Raw genomic sequence first — 13,281 nt, 5'->3', positions numbered from 1 at the left:
TGGCTTTGTGTTTCACGGATTACTGAGGGCAGATGGAGAGACATCAGTCAAGGCAGAAAGGTGCTCAGGTGAGAACAATGTGGGGAAGCAGTGTGGACACCAAAGTCCTGCAGGGAAACAGTTGCAGACATGGGACAAAATAGGCCAGCATCTGGTGGTTATGGTCAAGGTTCTTTTGCAAGGCTGAAAGTCCCCAACTGAGGGAACATCTTTATCTGCTGATCTCTGACTCTTGTCTTTGTCAATGATGCCTTCAAGGAGACACTTTATCCTTATAGCAATAGGGTCTCAATGCCTCCTCATCCCCCTCCAGGAGCCTAGGAGATGTCCTCCTGTAGCCTTGTACTTGGCATTGCCCATCCCCACACTGAACTGACCCAGCAAGAGCCCTGAAGCCCGCCAGAGGGACAGGATCTCCCTTCCCAGAAGCTGGGCTTAGCACCTGACTGTTGGACTTGATGAGACACATCAAGGTTTCCTCAGCCTCAGGGCCACCTTAACTTTACCTCTGCATCCATGTCATCACTGCCTGCACTCTTCTGCTCTAACAAGCCCATGGGGGGGCTTTGTCAGTAATGACCCTCAGTGGGACTCATTAACACTGAGAGAGGCTTTGGAGTTTGCATCAGACTTTGACTATTTGAGAGATGTCTTCCACTTCTCAGTGTCTGAGGCTCCTGGGTCCCATCCCACCAGGGTTTGAGGCGTTCAGTAAAATGCTTTGGGCTGACCTTGTGCTGCTGAGCTGGGACAGCTCATGGGATGGAGGGACGGAGCTCCTGGCAAGCAGGCAGCAATGCAGAGAGACAGCTCTGCCCAAGAGCAGCTCCTCTGCAAGGTGCAGCAGGGGCAAGGGCTTTGCCTGCAGCTGACAGTGGGAGAGGAGAGAAGGGGGAGAGACGTTTATGGTAGCCTGGGGTGGGCAGGCAGAGGAGAGCTGGCTGGGGGAGAAATCTTCAGAGCCATCTCCCCACGGTAAGTCTCGGGGTGCAGGGCAATCCCGCTGCACACCCTGCCAGGCTCTCCTGGAGCTGGCACATCCCTCAGCTGATGGGAGCTGTCAGGAGGATGCTCGGTGTTGGAGTTGAAGGGCATACAGGGCTTGTGTGCTGCAGGGTCAGCGTGCAGGGCCTGAGGGCTCCCTTCTCTTGGGGATGGCTGCAGGCTGTGCAGCCAGGGGGTGCAGGCAGGGGTGCCCAGAGCTATGGTGCAGGGCAGGGTCCCTGCTGTGCCCCAGGGGTTGTGTGCTGGGGCAGGGCCTCTGCCGCCTCCCAGGCTCAGCACTCAGCCTGCCCGGGGAGCTGCCCAGGGGCTGCGGTGAGAAGCTGTGGAAAGAGCCCCCCAGCAGGGCAGGGCAGGGCAGTGTCCTGCTGCTGCCCAGAGCCTGCTGCCTGGGGCAGGCTGCTCACAGCCCCACACCTCCCCAGGGCATTGCACAGCAGAACTGCAAGGCAAGAGCTACCTGAAGGCAGTGCACTTTCTAATGTCTCTGCTTCCATTTGCCAATGTGGCGAGGCAGGGGGATGGTCATGGAACAGTGGCATCTGTATTAGACACAAGGCCTCTTCAAGCATTGCTGCAGGTCTGTGAGAAACCTCAAAACAATCTCTTCACACACCTCAGCATACAGACAGTACCAACATCACTTTTGTTATTTCTTGAGGAATTATTTGACCTTCTCCTCACGTCATGCAGCAGGGACATGTCCCTGGCCAGTGGCCTTCTCTGATCACACCAGGTTCCCTTTTTCCCTGTTGCTGTAGAGCAGGACTGACTGTTGAAGAGCCCACAGCACAACCCCTTCTTGTTGTGGCACCCTCAGAGCACCAACCAGACAAAATAAAAAGAATGGCAGAAAGCTCTTTCTGAATCGAATGAGGCAGTGTCTTGCTTTGTGGGGTGTTTGCTGAGATATGCAATGGATTTTAGTCAAAGTCCTGACATTTTGCACTGTCTTTGCTTCTTTTTGTCAGCCTCCCTTACCTCGAGGCAGGAAATGTGTAACAGCAGCTCCATCACCAAGTTCCTCCTCCTGGCATTCGCAGACACACGGGAGCAGCAGCTCTTCCAATTCTGGCTCTTTCTTGGCATCTACCTGGCTGCCCTCCTGGGCAATGGCATCATTATCACAGCCGTAGCCTGTGACCACCGCCTCCACACCCCCATGTACTTCCTCCTCCTCAACCTTGCCATTATTGACCTGGGGGGCATCTCCACCACTCTTCCCAAAGCCATGGAGAATTTTCTCTGGGACATTAGGACCATATCCTATGCAGGATGTGCTGCTCAGATCTTTCTTTTAGTCTTTTTGTTTTCAGCAGAGCTTTCTCTTCTCACTGTCATGTCGTACGACCGTTACGTTGCCATCTGCAAGCCCCTGCACTACGGGAGCCTCCTGGGCAGCAGAACCTGTGCCACCATGGCAGCAGCTGTCTGGGGCAATGGCTTTCTCAACGCTGTGCTGCACACTGCCAATACTTTTTCAGTACCTCTCAAACAAAGCAATGTCCGGGATGTCTTTTGTGAAATCCCCCAGATCCTCAAGCTCTCCTGCTCAGACTCCTCCATAAGGGAAGCTATGATGATTGTGCTTATTGCTTTTCTTCTGTTGGGGTGTTTTGTTTTCATTGCTCTGTCCTATGTGCAGGTTTTCAGAGCCGTGCTGAGGATCCCCTCTCAGCAAGGACGGCACAAAGCCTTTTCCACGTGCCTTCCTCACCTGGCCGTGGTCTCCCTTTTTGTCAGCACAGTCATGTTTGCCCACATGAAGCCCCCCTCCATCTCTTCCCCTTCCCTGGACATTGTGCTGGCAGTTCTGTACTTGGTGGTGCCTCCAGCAGTGAACCCCGTCATCTACAGCATGAGGAACCAGGAGCTCAAGGATGCAATGTGGAAACTGATGACCAGGTGTATCTCATAAGCCATAAGCTGACTACATTTTTTAAAAATCATTCATAAAGTTACTCATGATAGATCAAGTCTGATTTATATTCTTGGTTTTTGTTTTTTTTTGTTTGCTTTCTTGTTTTCCGGTTTTATTCGAATTGTTGTTCACCATTAAACCACATTATTCATCGTGCCTGTGTATTTTAACCAATTTAAACCAATTCCAGTGACTCTCACTTGCCGAGGTGATCGGCTCCAGGGAAGAGGTGTTCTGCAGAGGAGCGGGGGATCAAAGTGTGCAGGGGTTTCCCTACAGGAGCGTCCCCTCTGTAGTATGAAGGAAGCCCCTAGGGAGTGCGAACAACCAGGAGTGCTGTGCACAGAGCAGGCAAGCAGGGCATGGGGCGCCAGTCAGGGTTTGGTGTGGCAGTCTGCGTGGCAGTTCATGCAGGTAGGGTGCTGCAGTGAGCTCCTGTGAGAGACCACTCATTGCAAACAGTCAGCAGAAGGCCACCTCCACCCTTGCCAAAAAGGAGGTGGGGACCCAAACTGAGCTTCTGAAAACACATGCCGCCATCCAGCTGTCAGGCTGCAGGGAGTGCCAAAGCTTCACACCACCTTTGGGCAGCTGCAGAGACAGCAATTGCATGAGACGTGAGTGGGTGAAAGACCTGCTCTGCATAGTAGCTTAGGTATGGAAAGAGGTTGAAAAACTGAAGGGCATCTGGGATTCAGAGAGGGAGGTAGACGTGTGGTGCCTAACTCTGGCCTCTGTGGAACAAGAACAGGCACCAGGAATTACCCAACACAAAGGGAATGCAGTATCCATCCCCCAGAAGACACAAGGCAGCAGCTGCAAGGATATGGATGAATGGAACCAAGTCCAGCCTTGAGGTGGCAGGCAAAATCTGCCTTCACCCATATCACCCTATCAGGTAGACCTGAGCAACAGGTGTAAGGCCCTGGAGGCTGAAAGGCAATCGATGGATGGAGAATCACAGAATCACAGAAGTGTAGGGCTTGGAAGGGACCTCAAAAATCATCAGGTCCAATCCCCCTGCCAAAGCAGGTTCCTTAGAGCAGGCTGCCCACGTAGGCATCCAGATGGGTCTTGAATATCTCCAGAGAAGGAGACTCCACAATCTCCCTGGGAAAAGAAGGCTACAATCCCTCTCCACCAGAGATAGTTCCAGGGTTGGAAAGGCCAACCCCTGTATAGCAACCACCAGCAGGAGGAAGGAAAGGCAGGGCTTAGTTGTGGGTGATTCCACAATCAGGGCAACAGAGGGTCCAATATGTAGAAGAAACCCTCCTCTAAGGGAAGTCTGCTGCCTTCCTGGGGCCTGGGATAAGGACATCAAAAGGAGACTTCCCAGCTTGGTTCAGCCCTCAGACTATTACCCATTGCTTGTCCTGCATTTGGGAGAAGTGGCAACACATAGCCCAGGAGCAATCAAAAGGGACTTTAAGGATTTGGGGTGGATGATCAGGAACTTGGCTGTACAAGTCATCTCCTCCATTCTCCCCAGTACTGAAAGCAACAGGAACAAAAGGATAGTGTCCATTAACACATGGCTCTGTCTCTGGTGTCATCACCAAAATTTCAGCTTCTTTGGTGACAGAAAGGTTTACCTGGTACCGGGCTTTCTAGCATTCAACAGGATTCATCTTTCCCAAAGGGAGAAGAGGGTTCTCAATTGTGAGCTGGTGGGGCTAATTGATTGGGCTTTAAGCTATATTTGATGGGGGAGGGGGATATCATCAGGGATGCTGGTGATAAGGTACAGGATGGCATGCTGTACCACTCAGGCCAGTTGAACACCACAGACAGCAAAGGATGCCCAGAGCCCAGAGAGGGAACAGAGTTTAAAAGGAGAGCTACTGTTGGCCTACAAGGATGAGTTATAGTTGCCCCATCCAGAAAGGCAGATGCACTGGGACCCCAGCTCAAAAGTCTCTGTATATACATACATAGCATGGGGAATAAACAAGGGGAACTGGAGGTGTGCGTGCTGTTGCAGTGTTCTTTGCAGTTACTGAGACATGGTGGGACAGCTCCCATAACTGGCACATGGCCATGGACGGCTTTGTGTTTTTTAGGAAGGACAGGCAAGGAAGGCGGGATGGTGGGGTTGCTCTTTAGGTGAGTGTGCAACTGGAATCTATACAGCTCTGCCTAGGAAGGATGAAATATGAGTTGAGGGCCTATGGGTGAGGATTCAAGGGCAGGCCAACAGGGGTGACATTGTGGTGGCTGTTTGCCATAGGCCACTAGGTCAGAAAGAGGAAGTGGATGAGGCCTTCTACAGGCAGCTGCAGGTTGCTTCACGTTCTCAGGCCCTGGTTCTTATGGAGGGCTTTAACCACACTGATATTTGCTCGAAGACAACACAACTGAGAATAAACCTTCCAGGAGGTTAGTGTAGAACATTGTGGGTAACTTCTTGATGCAGGTGGTAGGTGAGCCAACAAGGAGAGGGACACTGCTGGACCTGGTATTAAAAAACAGAGATAGATTAGTTGGAAACATGAAGCTAGAGGGCCATCTTGGCTGCAGTGATCACAAGATGTTGGAGCTCAAGATCCTGAGAGGAGGAAGAAGGGCAAAAAGGAGGGCCGCAACCCTGGACTTCAAGAGATCTAACTTTGACCTCTTCAGGGACCTAACTGGAGGATTCCCCTGGGCCAGGACCCTAGAGGGAAAGAGAGTCCAGGAAAGTTGGCTAATATTCAAACACCACTTCCTCCAAGTTAAGGATTGGTGCATCCCTACAAGAAAGAAGTTGAGCAAGGGAGGCAGGAGACCTGTGTGGATGGGCAAGGAGCTCTTGGGTAAACTTAAGTGGTCTGTCCCTTCTTTCATGTCACGTACACTTTCTTATTCCATTTGAGTGGAGTATAGGAACTTTGTCAGAGAATGCAGGGAAGCAATGAGGAAGGCCAAGGCCTGGTTAGAATTAAATTTGGCAAGAGACATCAAGGACTACAAGGGCTTTTTCAAATAAATCAGGAACAAAAGGAAGACTAAGGAAAATGTGGGTGTACTGCTAAATGGGGCAGGTGCCTTTGTGACGGTGGATACAGAGAAGGCAGAATTACTGAATGCTTTCTTTGCTTCAGTCTTTACTGCTAAGGCTAGCCCCCATGAGTGAGCCTGGAAACAAGAACATAAAATCTGCAGGAAGACTTTCCCCTGGTTGAAGAGGATTGGGTTAGAGGTTATTTAGGCAAGCTAGTGTGGTGGTTTTACTCAGGTGGGCAGCCGAGCTCCACCACAACCACTCTCTCACTCCCCCTCCTCAAAGAGGAGTGGGAAGAAAATACGATGAAAGGGGCTCAAAGGTTGAGATAAGGATGAAGAGATTGTGCAGTAGTTATTGTGACGGGAAAAACAGACTCAGCATAGGGAGATAGGAAGATTACCTATTACTAACAAGCTAGAGAAATCAGAAACAAACAAAAGAAACCAAAAGCACCTTCCTCCCCATCCACCCTCTTCCACCTCCTCCCCCCGAGCAGCAAAGGGGAACGGGGGAATGGGAGTTATGGTCAGTCTATAGCGCCTCTTCTCTGCCGCTCCTTCTCGGTCACTCTCATCCCCTGTGCTGTGGGGTCCCACCCACGGGATGCAGTCCTTGCTGAACCGATCCAGTGTGGACTTCCCACAGGCAGCAGCTCTTCAAGAACTGCTCCAGATATGGGTCCGTACCATGGGGTCCATCCCTCAGGAGCAAACTGCTCCAGCCTGGGTCCCCCACGGGCAACAGCTCCTGCCAGGTCATCTGCTCCTACGTGGTCTCCTCTCCACGGGCTGCAGGTCCGGCCTGGAATCTGCTCTGGCAGGGGTCTTGCACAGGCCACAGCCTCCGTCGGTGCAGGCCCACCTGCTCCACCATGGTCTCCTCCACAGGGTGCAGAGGGACAACCCTGCTCCACCGTGGTACTCCATGGGCTGCAGAGGGACAACCTGCTTCCCCATGGGCCTCACCACAGGCAGCAAGGGACTTCTGCTCCAGCACCTGGAGCCCCTCTCCCCATCCTTCTTCACTGACCTTGGCGCGTGCAAGGCTGTTCCTCACTCCTCTCACTCTCCCAGCTGCTGTGTGGTGCAGTGTTTTTTTCCCTGTCTTAAATATGCTCCCACAGAGGTGCAAAACAACATCACTTACTGGCTCAGCTCTGGTCAGCAGTGGGGCCCTTACCAAACATGGAGCAGCTTCTAGATCCTTCTCACAGAAGCCACCCCTACTCCCCCCTGCTACCAAAACTTTGCCATGTAAACCCACTACAGAGGCACCTCAGCCCTGCAGTTCATTGCCCTTCTCTGCCCTCCTCTGAGATGCCCCAAGGCCGCTCGGGGGGAGGAGGTGGAAGAGGGTGGATGGGGGGCAGAAGGTGCTTTTGGTTTCTTTCCTTTGTTTCTCACTTCTCTAGCTCGTTAGTAATAGGCAATAAATCTTATTATCTCCCTATGATGAGTCTGTTTTGCCCATCACAATAGTTACTGCGTGATCTCCTTGTCCTTATCTCAACCCTTGAGCCCCTTTCATCGTATTTTCTCCTTGTTCCTCTTTGAGGAGGGGGAGTGAGAGAGCGGTTGTGGTGGAGCTTGGCCGCCCACCTGAGTAAAACCACCACAGCCCTGCAGTTCATTGGCCTGCTTTGCCCTCCTCTGAGATGCCCCAAGGCATGAGGAATGGGCACAGGGACCTTGGAGGTTCAAGGAAGCACATCCCAGAGCTGCATTCAGGTCTTGCAATTTGGCCTTCAGTCGCAGCCTGGCCACACAGCAGAACTAGCACTGAACTATAGGTGTGGCCAGGCCTTTCACAAGAGCTGCATTTAGGTCTTGTACTTTGGACTAGTCAGTCTCTGATGGTGCCTGCCATGTGAACTATTCTGTGCTATTCAGGCAGATGCCCCATTGATGTTACTCTCAGGATGAAGGGACCTGAAGATGCTGTCTGCCCGACTGGTCTTCATGTCACCCCTAGGGATAGCTGATGGCCTTTGTGCTCACTCTTTTTCCTCTCTCCACATGCATACCATGTGCCTGTTGGTAGCATCAGCTGCGAAGGGTTTCTGTTCCCAGGGCTCCCCTACACCCAGACAGGCTCTGCTCTTGTCCCAGGACATTCTTTGTCCCAGGGAGCCTTTGGGAAGCTCTTTGAACACGTTCTGCTGTGACGGGAACTCCGATGAGAGGAGTTGCCAGATGACATGAGCCTTCATGCACGGCCCCTTTAGGAGGGAAATGCTGTTCTGGAGGTGAGCTGTGTCACCCAAATGCCCACTGCCTGTTTCTGCCTGCGGTCCCAGCACAGGCACACAGCAGCACTGGCACCAAGCTACAGGAGCAGCCAGGTCTTACATCAGCAACAGGGATCAGAATGAGAGGGTGGCAGTGGCAAGAGATCAGCTCTGCATAGAGACAGTGCTGGTGCTCCCTGGCCATGCTGCTGGGCCACGACTCTTTTCCCTCCACCTCTGCACATGGGCACTGCCCATGTCACAGAAAAGGCCTCAGAGAAAAGATATAAGAAAATAAAGTCACTTTATTTTGTTTTAATAGAAAACCAAAATGAAGAATTTTATTTCTAAGTGAACAAAATCACTCAGAATATTACTGGAAAGTAACAACACGAAAACAAAGGACAGGCATGGCCTATGGTGAGTAATGTTTTCAGTTGTATTCAGAAGAAGAGATGCAAGGTTGTCAATTGGTTATGAAAAGCACCTGGCCATCAGTTTCCACATGGCATTCTTGAGCTCCTGGTTCCTCATGCTGTAGATGAGGGGGTTCACTGCTGGGGGCACTACTGCATACAGAACTGCCAGCACCAGGTCCAGGGATGGGGAGGATATGGAGGGGGGCTTCAGTTGGGCAAACATGATCGTGCTGATAAAGAGGGAGACCACAGCCAGGTGAGGGAGGCACATGGAAAAGGCTTTGTGCCGTCCCTGCTGAGAGGGGATCTTCAGCACAGCCCTGAAAATCTGCACATAGGTCAGAACAATGAAAACAAAACAACCCCCAAATAGAAAAGCACTAACCACAAGAACTTGGACTTCCCTTAGGTAGGAGTCTAACCAGGAGAGCTTGAGGATCTGGGAGATTTCACAGAAGAACTGGTCCACAGCATTACCATGGCACAGAGGTAGTGAAAAGGTATTCACAGTGTGCATCACAGCATGAAGAAGGCCACTGCCCCAGGCAGCTGCTGCCATCTGGGCACAAGCTCTGCTGCCCAGGAGGCTCCCGTAGTGCAGGGGCTTGCAGATGGCAACGTAGCGGTCACAGGCCATGACAGTGAGAAGAGAAAATTCTGATGAAATTAAAAAGACTAGCAAAAAGACCTGTGCAGCACATCCTGCATAGGAGATGGCCCTGGTGTCCCAGAGGAAATTAGTCATGGCTTTGGGGATAGAGGTGGAGATGGATCCTAGGTCGATGAGGGCGAGGTTGAGGAGGAAGAAGTACATGGGGGTGTGGAGGCGGTAGTTGAAAGCTATAGCAGTGAGGATGAGGCCATTGCCCAGGAGGGCAGCCAGGTAGATGCCCAGAAAGAGCCCAAAGTGCAAGAGCTGCAGCTCCCGTGTGTCTGCGAACGCCAGGAGGAGGAATGTGGTGATGGAGCTGCTGTTACACATTTACTGTCTCTGAGCAAGGGAGTCTGTCCAAAAAAAGCAAAGACAGTGCAAAATTTAATACCTTTTCTGACCAAAACCCATCACATGTCTCAAAGAACACCTTCACACACAATAATCTCTGCCTCACCAATTTCAGGAAGCGCTTTCTGCAGCTCCTTGACTTACCTCTGGTTGGTGCTCTGAGGGTGACACAACAAGCAGGGGGCTGTGCTGTGGACTCTGCAGCAGTCAGTCCTGGTCTACAGCTACAGGTAAAAGGGAAGCTGGAGTGATCTGAGAAGTCCACTGACCAGGGACATGTCCCTGCTACGGGACATGAGGAGAAGGTCAAATAATCCCTTAAGATTACTACTGTCTGTAGGCTAAGGTGTGTGAGGTGCCTCAGAGAAGCAGCAATGCTCAAGGATCATTAATAGGATTGTCTTTAATACGGATGCTACTACTCCATTAACATCAGACTGCTTCAGCACATGGGCAGGAAAATAGAAGAAGATTATAAAAACTGCATTGCCATCAGGTAGGTCTTGCCTTGCAGTTCTGCTGTCAGTGTGTGGTGTGGCAGTTCTACTTCAGCCTGCGGAGGTGTGGGGCTGTGAGCAGCCTGCCCCAGGCAGCAGGCTCTGGGCAGCAGCAGGACACTGCCCTGCCCTGCCCTGCCCTGCCCTGCCCTGCCCTGTTGGGGGGCTCCTTCCACAGCTTCTCACCGCAGCCCCTGGGCAGCTCCCCGGGCAGGCTGAGTGCTGAGACTGGGAGGCGGCAGAGGCCCTGCCCCAGCACACAACCCCTGGGGCACAGCAGGGACCCTGCCCTGCACCATAGCTCTGGGCACCTCTGTCTGCACCCCTGGCTGCACAGCCTGCGGCCAGCCCCAAGAGAAGGGAGCCCTTAGGCCCTGCTTGCCGACCCTGCAGCACACAAGCCCTGCATGCCCTTCAACTCCAACACTGAGCGTCCTCCTGACAGCTCCCATCAGCTGAGGGATGTGCCAGCTCCAGGAAAGTCTGGCAGGGTATGCAGTGGGATTGCTCTGCAGCCAGATACTTATTGTGGGGAGGTGGCTGGGAAGATTTCTCCCCCAGCAAGCTCTCCTCTGCCTTTCCCCCCCAGGCTGCCTTGAATCTTATTCCCCATTCTCTCCTCCCCTCATGCCAGCTGCAGGCAGTGCTTTCAGCCCTGCTGCACCTTGCAGAGGAGCTGCTCCTGGGCAGAGCTGTCTCTCTGTAGCACTGCCCGCTTGCCAGGAGCTCCCTCCCTCCATCCCATGACTCGTCCCAGCTCAGCAGCACAGGCCCAGCCCAAGGCATTTTACTGACCCCCCCCAATGGGTTGGGGCAGAGCCCAGGAGCCTCAGACACTGAGAGGAAATGGAAGACCTTTCTCAAGTAGAGAATACAGATGCAAACCTCAAAGCCTCTCACAGCGTTAACGAGTCCCACTGAGGGACATTACTGACAAAGCCCCCCCATGGGCTTGTTAGAGCAGAAAAGTGCAGGCAGTGATGACATGGATGCAGAGGTAAAGTTAAGGTGGCCCTGAGGCTGAGGAATCCTTGATGTGTCCCATGAAGTCCAAGAGTTGGGACATGATCCCAGTTTCTGGGAAGGGAGATCCTGTCCCTCCAGTGGGGTTTAGGTCTCTTCCTGGGTCAGTGCAATGTGGGTAAGGTCAATGCCAAGTACAAGGCTACAAGAGGACATCTCCTAAGCTCTTGGAGGGGGATGAGGAGGGTTTGAGACCCTAATGCTGTAAGGATAATATGTCTCCCCATAGCCATCACTGACAGAGACAAGAGCCAGAGTCCAGCAGACAAAGCTGTTGGCTCTGTTGGGGGCTTTCATCTTGCAAAAGATGGCTAAGGCAGGGGAGGTTTAGGCTAGACGTCAGGAAAAGGTTCTTCACTGAGAGGGTTGTCACACACTGGAACAGGCTCCCCAGGGAAGTAGTCACTGCACCAAGCCTGTTGGAGTTTAAGAAGCATTTGTAATGTGCACTTAGTCACATGGTCTGAATTTTTGGGTAGACCTGTGTGCAGCAAGGATTTCGACTCAATGATCCTTATGGGTCCCTTCCAACTCAGGATATTCTATGATTCTATGTAGTGTCAGTCATTTGTTATAGGCAAATGTAACTGTTTTCTTAAACTGACCTGTCATTTTAGAATACTTCCTTGGTTGCGATCTGCTCCAAGAATTTTTAGGAACTTTAAGCCCTAGAAGGAACTTTTAAATTTCCAACTGAATTAACTGATGGCTACATTGTATATCTACAGCTACCTTTATTGATGGTTTTCTCGAAAGCAACTTCAAAAATTACCCAGAATGTTTCCTTTATGCTGACAATTTCTGATGAAACCTGTATCTTGGTTGCTGCTTTCTTTAACACATAAACTGTGTTGTGTTGAATTTCTCTTTAGGTTGGATTTGATAACATGGGTGGTCTTTTGAACACATTGCAGCTTTAAAAGAGATGGTGACTTTTCCCCTCCTTTATCCAAAAGTCTTTGGAAGATTCAATATTCAGTCCCCAATGTAACGCATTAAAGTGATAAAGTCAGCTGTTTTCAGGAGAATGTTCAATTACAGCATCAATATGCTTCCCAATATGCTTCCGTGCTTCAACATTTTTGGCAGTGCTGAATGTTTGTTTTAGTAGTAGTAAAAAAGTAATTTCTTAAAAATGGATAGAATCCAGAATATATGTAGATTAAAAATATAAGCAACACGTTTAAGTTTTACTATCTGGTGTTTTAAAATGAGAAAATACTTCAAAAGTGCCTGGGTTTTAAAAAGTTGGGTTGGAGTGGTTTTGTTCAGAGTTTTATGTACAAGTCAGCTTAATTAGTTTGTAAGCAAGAAGGGATTATCTAGTGGAAGTCAATTGTAGTATGTTGCTTGGAAGCCCAGTTGTTTCTCCCACCTACTTTTGCTTGTATGCTTTTTGTTGTTGTTGTTGTTGTAGTTTTGTTTTGTTTTGTTTTCTTCTCTGAGTGCTAAGGCATCACTTTTCCTTCCAGCTTTAGACTTCCTCACTTTTCATCGTCAATAGATGGTCTGAGAGACTAAATCCAGTAACTTAATGCTTTTGAAGGGAGAATTAAATGCTGTCCTATCAGATTCTGCATGTAGAGAAAGCAAGAATATGCAGTTTATCACTGAAGAACAAACTGGTGATTCACCCCTCAGCCCATTCTCAGATTCTCTGTTGAAAAAAAAAAAAAAAGTTTTCCTGTGAAATCTTGTAGGAATGCAAAACTTCTACCTGTTCTGACTCTACCTACACTTCAACTATTAATGCTGTCTTGGACATTAAATGTTTTGGTTAGGAAAGAGGGCTTGTTTGTTCTAGAGACAATGGTTGTAAGAGGTACTCATCATGATGTTTTTTTCCTACCTGAATCTTTTTGATTGCAGAGGCTGTTTATTATAGAATAAGCAGGCCCCCCAAGAATGGGAAAGATGCTGGTTGCTCAGGCTCTTGCTAATGAATGTAGCCGAGGTGACAGAAAAATATCATTTTTTATGAGAAAAGCTTTGGACTGGCTGAGACAATGGGTGGGGGAATCAGAACGTCAGCTTCACTCATTATTTGAACAGGTAAGGTTGAAATGTGCAATGTTTACTGTCAGAGTTGAAATGGTCATTTTTATTGGTCAACGTTTTTAAGTTGAACTTGCTCTTGTTTTTGTATGTTGATACTTTTTGCTGAGGCGATCGGCTCCGGGGCAGACGTGTTCTGCAGCGGAGC

General features: G+C 50.4%; 1 long non-coding RNA gene across 1 annotated transcript in view; it reads left to right on the top strand.

Annotated features, from left to right (window-relative positions):
- The window catches only part of LOC118155484, a 22,698-nt gene extending 9,467 nt beyond the window's left edge, over positions 1 to 13,231 (top strand). Inside the window, exons 3-6 of the long non-coding RNA XR_004745898.1 lie at positions 4,440 to 4,445; positions 9,382 to 9,384; positions 11,951 to 12,065; positions 12,948 to 13,231. This is a non-coding gene — a long non-coding RNA (uncharacterized LOC118155484). The remainder of the gene's footprint in view (positions 1 to 4,439; positions 4,446 to 9,381; positions 9,385 to 11,950; positions 12,066 to 12,947) is intronic.
- The last annotated feature ends 50 nt before the right edge of the window (positions 13,232 to 13,281 follow it).

This window comes from Oxyura jamaicensis, chromosome 31 (genome assembly GCF_011077185.1).
Source record: "Oxyura jamaicensis isolate SHBP4307 breed ruddy duck chromosome 31, BPBGC_Ojam_1.0, whole genome shotgun sequence".
Classification (NCBI taxonomy): domain Eukaryota; kingdom Metazoa; phylum Chordata; class Aves; order Anseriformes; family Anatidae; genus Oxyura; species Oxyura jamaicensis.
The sequence above is the reverse complement of the archived record's forward strand: the minus strand, read 5'-3'. Positions and strand labels throughout refer to the sequence as shown.